Source organism: Triturus cristatus, chromosome 3_2, assembly GCF_964204655.1.
Source record: "Triturus cristatus chromosome 3_2, aTriCri1.1, whole genome shotgun sequence".
In the NCBI taxonomy this organism is placed as follows: Eukaryota; Metazoa; Chordata; class Amphibia; order Caudata; family Salamandridae; genus Triturus; species Triturus cristatus.
Genome location: NC_140584.1, coordinates 800,149,675 through 800,161,863, shown reverse-complemented (window position 1 = coordinate 800,161,863; position 12,189 = coordinate 800,149,675).

The following is a 12,189-nucleotide window of genomic DNA, read 5'->3' as shown; positions in this document are numbered from 1 at the left end:
GAGACTAACTATTAGTCCGGTTATGGTAAATTCGGTTATGTGTAAGCGTCCCCAGAATAAGGAAGATTTACCTTACTGGCTTGCAGAGAAATTTGACCAGCTGGAAGCAGTATTTCCAAATACAGCTCCTGTGGAGAAATGCAGGATTCTTACTATTAGTCTGCAGAAAGACTTAACACCCGAAGTAACTGATTGTGAAAATTGGGGTAAAGTGTTTGCGGCAGTGTATGCAAAATGTTTTGGCACACCATCTATGACTTTGCTCCCCTCCGTGATTAAGCGTGTTCAGGATGAACATGGACCGGAAGCGGCTGTGGAGTTGAGGATGATGTTGGTTGGAGTGTTTGACATAGTTGCTGATCTGATCCTTGCTAATGTCAAGGGAGATGCGGTTAACTTTCAAGTGTCTAATGCTTTGTGCCTTGTCCGGCATGAGGACAAACCCAGCGAATTACCAAAAATTATTGCAGAAGCTTATAGGACAATTGGGCTCAATAGTTTGAGTGTTAAGCCTTTCGCTAGAATTCCAGCGCAACAGCAAACACAAACGGCACAGTCTGCTAAAGACGACCGTCCAAACTTTTCAAAAAGGAATTGGAAAAATAAGAAACAGGGGAAGCAACAACAAACACAAAGGTCGCGTGCAGCGTCACCAGTTCCTGAACCTTCTGAGTGCACTTATGGTTTGCGCGACAGCGCAAGAATTAGGTCTCCTGACAGGTTTCAGGTTCCTGATCAGCGTTCTCCTTGTTCTTCACAGGCAACATCAGGCTCACAAACCAGTGGACAGGAACGCCAGGATCGCGGCAGAGGATGAGGTGCCCCGCAAGGTCGTGAGCAGCCTCGACAGACTGAAAGCAAAGGGAAACAAGACGATTTTCCTCGTCCGCGACCGCCTTTTCAGAAAAAGAAAGTTGCTGCTTTAACAGCGAGATATGCCACAGACGGTGAGAACCTGGCTCCGGAACCTAACATAAGCAGTAACGCTGCTAGACAGCGCAGCGGAGGTTACAATAGTGTGGCAAGCACTGCGTCCATTCCTGGAGGCGACAGCAACTGAAACATTCATCACAGTTGAAACAGCTGAACCCCGAGTGGCTCCCCCTGACAGATTATATGATATAGTTCTTCTAATTGAAGGTGACATACAACGTGTAATACAAAGTGATTTTTTGGGAAAATTTGAATTCTTCGTATTACATACTTTTCGCAGAGAAAGATTGGCTGCCGCCTTTTGTTCTAGCTGCTCCCAGGGGTGAGGAGGTTATACTTCCCAGTTTTTTACATAACGTCTCCAAGGAGCAAGCAAAGGCTTTTGCAGAAGAATGGGCTTTGGTGCTTGCACCAGCTCTGTACCCTACTCAGGTGGGCTGGGATAAGGATTCCCCCCGCATGAGATACCATTACGGTCTATGCCACAGCCACAACCCCAATATCCCCTCCGGCGGGAGGCAAAAACTTCCATTGCGAATATTCTGCATCAACTAGAGAATCAAGGCGTAATTGAGTCATGTGTGTCACCGATGAATAATCCTCCATTTACAGAAGCAAAACCCGATGGGTCGCACCGCTGAGTTTTGGATTACCGACATTTGAACTCACATTGTCAGACTTGTGCGGTGCGGAATACCCATAGTTCTGCATTAGTCAACAGTCTTGTTCATAAAAAATATAGAACTGCACTAAACACTTCCAACGGCTTTTTCCCACACAATCTATCACCTGAAAGCAGTCAATGGACCACACTCACAGCGGGCGGAAAACCAAAAAATTGTACGCGTTTGCCAATGGGCTCCAAAATAGTCCTGGAATTTTTACTGCCCGTACTGTCTCTTTGTTAGACAGCATAGACGAAGACACATACTCGTACGTTGATATCTATCTAACAGACGACGAGTTATGGCCGCATCTTTGTCGCGTGGATCGCATCATAGTTTTGTTTGCTGACCACGGTTACAAATTTAACTTTGCAAAATCACATATTGCAGAGTACACAGTGTTGTTTTTGGGCTACGAGCTCAACAATGAAGGAAGAGGCTTAGGGCCTCACTTCTTGGAAAAATGTGCACGTTAGCGACCTCCGACTACACTGAAAAAATTACAGTCTTTGCTGGGTTTTTTGAATTTCGGTCGAACTTATATTCCCGATTATGCCCAGCGTATCAAGCCTTTGTATGCTTTGATACAAACAACTTTTTCAAAATCCTGCTGTTTTCTGGAACATTCTACTATACTGCAATCTTTGCAGTCTGACCTTATTGAATCAAAATTCTTGTTGACTCGTGATAACCATACTAACCTGGTGATACGAATTGTCCCTGGCCATGTGGGTTTCACTTACTTGACGTTTAATGAAGGTGACACAGTACCTATTTCTTACAAATAACATTTGTACACTTCAGCAGAATTGCGGTTTTCCTCTATTGAAAAAGTTTTGACAGCTGTCCAGATGGCGATCCTAAAGGAACGCGCACTGGCACAAGGGAAACGGATTTTGGTTGTAACACCATGTCCCGCTCTTGAAGCGGTGACAAAGGTGAATGTACCAAACTCTAAGGCTTTGTATCCCCATTGGTTACAATGGGCCACATCGTTGACCTCTCCAGATATCACGATTATTTTTGACTCGTCATTGCGTACACAGGAGTTCTTGCAGTATGAATTTGTTCATCCTCCTCTTATGTCAATGCGCCCCCTTCAACAGTACCAATGTATCATTTACACCAATGGTTCAGCGCAGCCGGCAACCGGGTCAAAGCATTCTTACTCGGCGGCCTGTGCTATAGTGGCAGGTACCGCACTGAAGTGAACGGGGAGTTCAACTCCAATGTTGTCCATACACAGGCACAGCCCAATTAGCGTAGCTGCGTGCTTTGGTACTATCTCTGGAGTTTGCAGATCCAAATGTGACTACTTTAATTGTAAGCGATTCATATTACTGTGTTCAGGCTTTCAATGACAACTTATTCTTTTGGTCTCAAAAGACTATCGGGATTCTAAAGGCAGCGCAATTAAACATAAAATGCTTTGGGTTCGAGTCGCAGATCTAAAAGACTGTCTGCCTCTCACACAGGTAATTCATACTCTTGGTCATCAGCGTCTAGGAGTACAAGCAGTTGGCAACAGTTTGGCAGATGAAGCTGCCAAATCAGCAGTAGCCACGTGTTCAGTTGCAGCAGTTACAAGATCTATGAATAACATTGATAATTACATTTTGGCAGCAATAGCTGCTACAGAGAGGGATGATAATTACCCGCAGGGTTTCCCTTCCAAATACTCTTATCATTTAAGTCCCGATAATGTTCCATACGTGAGAATTAACGATGTTGGTGACAGGTTGATTCCCAACGCAGACCACAGACCTTCACTGATAACAGCCGCACACAAAGGCATGGCTTCGGCACATGCTGGGGTGTCTGTGACTGTTTCTATCTTGCAGCAGCGTTTCTGGTGGCACAGCTTATATAAACAAACCCATAATTACGTACTTTCATGTGACATTTGTCAGCAGATTAAGCCGTCTACGGCTACAGGCCCACCACAAACACAGCTATGCATTTCTAATAAACCTTTTGGCTGTGTTTATTTAGATCACTGCGGTCCTTTTTCTTCAGATACTGCCTATAAGTTTATCTTAGTTGCAGTTGATTCGTGCACATGCTTTCTCTGGGTTTGGCGACAACGCAGTGCTGATGCCCGAACTGTCATCAGGGATTTCCGTGTCTTTGTGGGAATTTTTGCATGTGGCACCTTCCATTCGGACCAGGGTCCAGCGTTCACCTCTAAGGCGTACAAGGATACCATGAGATCTTTGGGGTGCAGGTGAAATTTTCGACTCCATACAGGCCTGAGGGCAATTCGGTTGTGGAATGAATGAACTGTGACTTAAAGCAATCCTTGATAGCAGTAACTGGTTTGCCCATTTGTATAGCATATAGCGTGCACTAAATAATCTCCCTAGAAAATCTCTGGGTGGGCGGACCCCATACAAAATACTCTTCGGCATGAAAATGTTTGTGCCAGACCTTGATGGTCTAGACATGGTGGCGTGAGCCGCATCCTTTGATGTAGATAATCATTCTGCTGTATTACAGAAACTACAAGAGACCCGTGACAGTCTTGCAAAGGAACATTTACCCTCACCCACTGATGCTGCGCTGCAGATTCCGGTAGTCGGCTGGCTACCCAAAATCGGAGACCTGGTCCGAGAGAAGGTGGAGAACAAGAAAGAGTTTGGTCCCTCTCATCTTGCACCTATTCCAGTGCTTGGAGTGAAGGGCACTCATACAGTCATTTTACCACCGCTTCATGGTCGAAAAGACAACATATACATCTCAGTGGACAATGTCAAGCTACAGCACCTGGCCGATCTTGAATAGCATCACTCCAGCGGTCTCTACAACAATTGTATCAAGAGATCCAGGCTTACCCGCTACTAACAACTGGCAGGATGACACCGCCAATGAGCTGGACTCTGTTAACAATCCTTGCTGCACCCGCCAGCTTCCACTCATAATGAAAAAACAGAATATGCTAATCCCACTACTGTGTCATTACCTGGTTTGCGACCTGAAGCCAGTAATGAATCACATTTTACCTTTGACTCACATTCCACATCATCAAAGGCCCCTTCCAAATTTTCTATTTTTGTAGCCTGGTTTAAACTAACTTATTTGGTTCCGCCTTGGACATACATCTGGTTGGTGCTCATTGCAATTGTTTTGTTCATGTCCATTGGCTTTGTGACATTCTTTTTCCTTCTAATCAATGGTCACTACCTTCCTGAACGCTTTGCTGTAAAACTGGTAGATGGAACTTTGGCTCCGCACTCGTCTTCTCACATAATGAAAAGAGACCAGACTTTTGTCAACATCACTGCCTGGCCAGTTATAGACGGCATAGTTTGGGATGCTGTAGATTTTCAAATTCATGGCTCTACAGAAATAATTACTGTGCCAAATGTGCTTCGTGTTTCAATAGGTGATGTAGTGAAACATAACATACGGTCTGATGATTGGGACGTACAAGTCGTACAATCCTTGTTTTCAGATTTGAAATACTATGCTGCATTTGATGCTGGGGATTTATATTTGAATAATGCAAATTATGCAGATTTGTTTTGCTATCAGCACTATGGTCATTATTATCTGCATAAAGCAAACACGTTTAGAAATGTTTTTAATTATACACAATGGGAACATTGCCTGACTCCTTTGGAAGGCAGCTCTAAAACGTTTTTGAAAAAATTCACATATTTCACCGACTTTGTTAAATCAAAGCCCTCGTCGTTCTATTTTAAATTAAATGCTTCTTCAAATTCTAAAATAATGCTCACCCACACTAAATTATTATAGTCTAAATCCTTCTTATATTCTAAATCCTTTATTGATAAATTGCCAGTGGGTGGCTATGATCTGTGGAAGTCCACAATTGATCTTAAATTAGTTTGGGGTTCTAAATCCTGGCAAGTGCAAGGCACAGAAGCATTACATCGTGCATGCCTCATCCCATCACAGATTCTATTTTTAAATGCATCGATTTATCAAAATACTTGTTTTGGATTGGCAACTTCTAAACAAATGAATGCCCCTGCTATTCCTGCACTAGCTGCATATCAGAACTGGAAAAATTGTACTAATTATTCCATGTCTGAATTACAATTACTTCTTAACAATGACACCTTTAATATTTCTAGTTTGGACCCCCTAGGTTGGTTGGTTTGGCAAACTAGTTTCTAATCCTCGTTTTGCTAACTCCCATTCAGTTACTACATATTCCGCTGGAAAGTTATGTCAAAATTGGTTGCCACACTCGACTCTAGCTCCAGTGAAACAACATTTATCATTATTATCAGGTGACATTGATTTGACAGATTTTATAAAAGGACCTGCTGGTCCAAGATCAAAAAGATTTATTTATGCAACTTACAAATCTGGAAGCTATCCCAAATTGAAGCAGCTTCACGTTTAAGAGCAATCAATCAGGCACATCTTGAAAAAGTGCTTGCTGTTGTTGATAATAGTATTAACACACTTTCTTCCCGCATTTACACATTGGAAAATATTGTTTCACCTGTTGTTGACATTGTGCAAGAGGATATTTCTGTTTTGTATCATGGTCAAAATCAATTGTGTTCAGTTATGCAATTTGCGTGGACTCTACGGACTCTTAAGATGGGGAAAGTTCCATGGGATCACTTGAACGCTTCATCGTTATTTTTGCCCTTTAACTTGACAACAAAACAGCAGTTTATGTCCATGAAAGATGCTATATATTCTCTTTTGCATGTTGAAAAGTTAGAGCCGTTACTATTGTCTGTGGCAGACACAGACTCAGCTGTCTGGCTCATCCGTGGGGTGATAACTCTCCCGTTTTCCTTGTTTAAATTTACCTCATGCATGAAACACTATCCACTAGGCCGCTTCGAACCCTTAGGCAGTGCTTTTCTACACTAAGTTTGGTCATTCTCTTGTTTGTAAGAACATGCAGTTGCATGGCCCCTGTAACCTTACGGCCCTGAATCTTGCATGTGTTTTAAAAGGTATACCGGTGCCAGCTATTACACCCACTTTCACTCTGCTTGCAAACGGTAGTTATTTGCTTTTAAATAATGAAGATAGCTGCGGTATGCTAGCCGGGATCCCTTACATTGTAACGGTTTCACAGCATGTGGTTTGCTGTAAAGATTTGCTTTTTCCACCCCCACACGGGAGGCTTGATAACTCGATTTGGCCTTCCATTCCGACCTTGAAGGCAGACTTCAACAAGTTGAGCAGAATAAGAGCATTGTTATCCCAAAAAGAAGTTTCACTCACATCTGCCCGTGAGACATTCGTCCTTCATGTGGCTAACACCCGTACGAAGGTACAAGCCCTTCTTAATACTGACCTCCCACTTCATTTTGGTGCGTTGATTCACACTATCTTCAATGCTTCCAACACTACAGGCAGTGCCCATTTCTTTAAAGCTGTGGGCTCTGGTCTTGTGACCTCTTTCCAAACTATATTTGGTGTGATACCAGCATTTATTTGTTCTATTTTTCCCAGCGTCCTCGGTGGCTTACCACTATTACTTGCCTTAGCCCCTGGGATTTTGCTGTTAATTTGCCTGCTACGAAAGGGATGCTCTTCCTGTGGTCCTGAACAGCCACTACCGGCTGCAGATGCTCCGTAGCCGTATGCTTGAATGCTACGGTACTCTGCCCCTGGCCACACTCAGAGTGGTTTATGGATTATCTTTTCGCTTTGCCTATTACACTTGCGTGCAACCTGTCTTCAACTGCTTGGATTGTTCCTTTCAATGGGCATTGGATCTTTGACTCTCCAATATAGCATTTCCTCCACCAGATTTTGAACTGCTAACGAGTCCCTTAGTGGCCCATGAGCAAGAATGTTCCGTTGTTGGGATTATGGTCAGCGCAGCTGCGCTGGGAGTTCTGGCTGAGTGGGATATCTGTGCAGCGGCACAGGATTTCCTACAACGGAGTTATATCGAGTATCACGCAAGTTGTCCTTTGATGGTGCTGGAAGCGCTCATTGTTGAGGAACATATATGTTCATTCACTCTGCTTGATTGGGTGGCATCACGTTTTTCTGATGATAACAATGACTTCCTCTTGGAGCCTATCACAACCTACTGTTCGTACACCTTGCTGGATTGACTCAGCCACCTTATCCTTGCTGTATTTTTTTTTTTTTGTGTGCCTTTTTTGACACAAACTATTTTTTTTAATTCTTTCTCACCTCACATTCCCCGCAAATCTGAGGTATCATTGATACATATGAAAGATGTGTTCTCTTTAAGACCACTGTCCGATGGACTGACCAAGGGGAGGGTGTAGTGAGGATATCGACACCCCTGCGGACATTGCTAAGTTAGCATAAGTTAGTATATGCTTGGCCGCCATTTTGCTGCTTTTAATCACGTTACTACATGCCACATTTCTCGTAAACTCTTTGCTTGCTTGCTTTCACATGAGAACTGTTTGCATTTCACATATTTAGTTGAACACTCTGCTCCTCGTCTGTACAGCGTGTTCAAGGTCGAAAAACAATGAGCCCTATTGATTTGCTTTGGTCAGTCTCACATCCCTAGCCATAACATAGAACACAGCTGCGAACATGGAAATCTGGTGCTTTTAATATTGCCCAGCATGCATGTTAACACACTTGAAGAAACGCTTTCCAGGATAGAAGAGCTGTGCTTGTCGGTGATGTAGATTCCTGCATCTGAAGACAAAGCCTGGAGGTCTTCTATAATTATAATAAACTAGCTTCTAGCACGGGGAGGGTGGCAAGGCGCTATAGTCCTGTTTCCACCATCATTATAATATGATTTCCCCTTTTGTTCTATATGGAATTGTAACAATGCTGATTTGTTTGATCTTATGCATATTGCTGCTAGTATTGGCTAGTGCACTGCATTATAGAGCACGTTAGTTAAAATAAAAAATTAAAACTATTCCTTGACTCTATTTACTCATGTAGTGGACAAGTACAAGAGTTTGAACGAAAGATTGTTCTTGTTCCCACGTATCCTGAGAGGGACCGAGTAGCATGTTCTAGGATATCTAATCATTGGTAGCTTTGCTGTAGCACGAGAACGGATGAGACACAATAGCTAGTCGGATTGGGGTTCTGGGCACCGAGGTGGGTATTTTGGTACACCTCTACACACTGATGTCCTGGTTTCCTGCGCATAGTTCTGTGTATGTGCAGAATCCCTGCAACAGGTGCTGCCAGAGAAGGGGGAGACAGAGGATATGTCAACTGGTAGTCGGGTCCTTGGCTGTATGTATGTGTGAAGAACGTTAAAAGACATGTGGTGGGTTTCAAAACTCAGGAGTTTGTCGCCGCTCAGAGGAGTGGGACAGAGTTGAGTATGTGATGCAATTCATCTTACAGCTGACAGAGAAGGACCTGGCCAGAGTAACAATAGCAGGGAAGTTGGCTGGCATTGTCTTCATGGGGAAGTCATAGAGGGGTTATACTCCATCAGCGGGAGAGTTGAGCAGGGGAATGTCAGAAGGTTGGGATAGGGAGCGAGGTAAATTGGGTCCTAAGAGGAAGCCTCTTTTTCAGCTGGTTTTTTTCAGCGTGATTCATAGTTTGCCAGAGATGTGCTTTTCACAATTTTAAGTTGTTCTTTTCTCCACACTAATGATGTGAATGTTTTTTTGGACGTCTAGAGTGTTTGAACTTTTAGGAGCCTGGGGTACACTAGGGTTGGCATGGGACAATGTTAATTTTCAGCAGAGGGGCCTTTAAATTCGATGTCTATGGTCACGTCAGACCAGAGGTCGCAGGGAAAGTCAGTTGTTTGGCAGTTTCAGCAGGAAGGGTTTTGTTCTGTGACATGTGGCAAAAAGCTCAGGGCAACAAGCGGGAACATTGGAAGAGGAGGTGTTCAAACACCAACATGGGGACCAGGTCACCTCTTCTCAATTGTTAGCAATTCTGAGAAAGGCAGTCACAAAGCTGGAGCTGGTGTCTACTGGCTTTGGCAAGCATTCTTTTAGGATTGGGGCAGCAATGGAGGCAGGTAAAAGGGGTGTGGTCTAGGGAGCAGATAATAGGGCTGGGTAGGTGGTCATCAGACTGCTTTCAGAAATATGTTAGGACTACCAAGGGTGAAGAGGGTAATTGCTAGCTGGATGACATGCTCATACTGTTTTCTTTCTCAGGTTCGGTACCAGGCCTGTTAGCTGCTTGCATGTCGGTGTGGATTGTCAGACATTCCTTCACAAGGTGGACAGCCAGGGCAGCAGGGAGGAGTTTATGGGGTAGGAATTTGGGTTTTTCAACACAGCTCTTTGACGGTTGACTGGTTTGGTAGGGGTGGCATGAAGGGGAAGGAGTTGTTACCCAAGCTTAATATGATCATGTAGAGTAACACCTACCCAGACATTTTGATGATTCACTCCGGAGAGAACGACATGGTAGTGGAGAAAGGGAAATACGATTGCAATGGTCAGGCTGCTTTATACCTTGGGCGGAGTTTATACCAAGAAGGTGTTGGAGAGGTGCTGCCAAGCCATCAGCCATAGATAAAGCAAGGACGAAGGTGAACAGTGAGATGCAACATTTTTGTAGGGACTAAGGCGTGGGCAGAATGCAGCATGTTGATTTGCGCTTCAAGGAGGTTGATTCTTTAAAGGACGACGGGGCACATCTGTCAGAATATGGGATGAGATTGTATTTGGTGGAATTGAGGAAGTTTTTGGTCAGGACCTTGAAGCTACAGGAGGGATTTGTTGCTGTTGGGGGGGGGCAGAAATAGTCAGGTTTGTGGATTCTTCTGATGGTGGTTGGCCCACAAGTCTGCAGGCCTCACTTAAGGTTATTTTGGCTAATATAGGATAAGAAGGCAGAAAGGGAGGGTCTTGACAAGCCTACACTGCAAGTCCTGGAGTTAACATGTTATGTCATAGAAATAACATGTTAGGCGGGGAGGTAGATTACTGAATGTATAGTGAGATTTTAGTTCTGTAAGGCTGTGGCCGAGAAGTTTTATGTGATACACACCTGTTTCAATAAAGCGGCCATTTCCACACAATATGGCGAGTCAGTGATCTCTAAGGTGCCCCATTTCACCCAATAGTGCTTTGAGGGACAGATGACTGAAGGAAGGGCTGTCCTCCGGAGGTATTGTGCGTATCAGGCACAGTGTAGATGACTGGGCTTAATTCGGCTACTTCCGGTAAAGGATGGAGCCCAAGTGTATATAGTTAGCCATTTTGCTCTGCCACCCACCATTTTGTATTTGGTGTACACAGTGGCAGCCCTTGGCAGATAGGTCAAGATTGTCACACCAACCCACCACTGTTTATATTCCTTTTCGGGAAAGGACAGGTTGAATTCTGATGATTACGAATAAGAAAGGCTGGTTGCAAAGGGTGTGTTGGGGAAGTTATTGTATTGCTTGTCGCTTGAGACAGGTGTGAGAATGAGGCGATTTACCCACAAGTTTGGAGGCCTTAACTTAAGTTTATTTTAGTTAATGTAGGATAAGCAGGCAGAAAGGGAGGGTCTTAACCAGCCCACACCAGAATTCCTGGAGTTAAAATGTTACATCACCGGAATAACAAGTTGAGCACAGGTTAATTAGTTCACTGCTGAGCAGAAGGGGAAGTTTAAAGCAAGGCAATAAGAGAAGTACAGTGGTTATCATGTTAAAGTTCAAAGAGTATGTATACGGGGCGGCATTAGAGGAGGGAGAAGGAAGGTAGATGACTGAATCTATAGTGAGATTTTAGTTCTGTAAGGCTATGGCGGAGAAGTTTTATGTGATACGCACCTGTTTCAATAAAGTGGCCTTTTCCACATAATATGGTGAGTCAGTGATCTATAAGCTGCCCCATTTCACCCAAATGCTTCTGCTTGTCGGCCTCTGTGTCCCTATCACTGAGCTACTACACTTGTGACAAATAATGAACTGAAATATTAGTAGTCTGCCATAAAGTAACACCTGATGAAAATCTCACTGCATGATTGCCAGAGCCATTTTCTTTTCTCAATAGCATTAGGCTTCCATCCTCAAGATGGTGGACAGCTGCCCTAGCCACCTGACCATTGTAATACCTTTTTTTCAAAATGCACAATTGTGCAAAAAAGTGTGGAAATAATTGCACTTAAAAAGAATTTGCTAGAACACTTAAAAGTGTAATTAAGATTGTAAACCACATTATTTTATTGAAATTAATGCAGTTCTGAAGTGTTCTGCTCATCCTGCTCCTGCTCATCGACCCCTCCCAATCAGTTTCTCACTGCAATTAATTTCTCCCTGTGCTTCCATTGAGATTCAAGTGAGAGTGGACAGAATCTGGAGTGGGCAGAAGATTTCTCCTACCTTAACCTTAACCTTAAGAAATGCGTTAGTGTTTAGAATTTAAATTAATACGTTGTTGTTCCTGATTTGCCAATCATGATCATACCATGCTGAATTTGCAGATGCTATTAATTGCTTATGTGGAATTTATAGCAAAAGTTCTGGGTATTGAGAAACTGTTGCTTATGCTTTCCATTATTTTCCTTTCACAGAGGAGCCTGTGTGAAAGATTAGGGGATGCTGGACTCAAGTTTACCTTTATTTTTCCACACCTATTATCATATCTGTTCTGCCAAGATGCGTTACGACTCATCGCCATTTCCCCGGAGACACCACCTGGATGGCAGGCTATTTAGACAACAC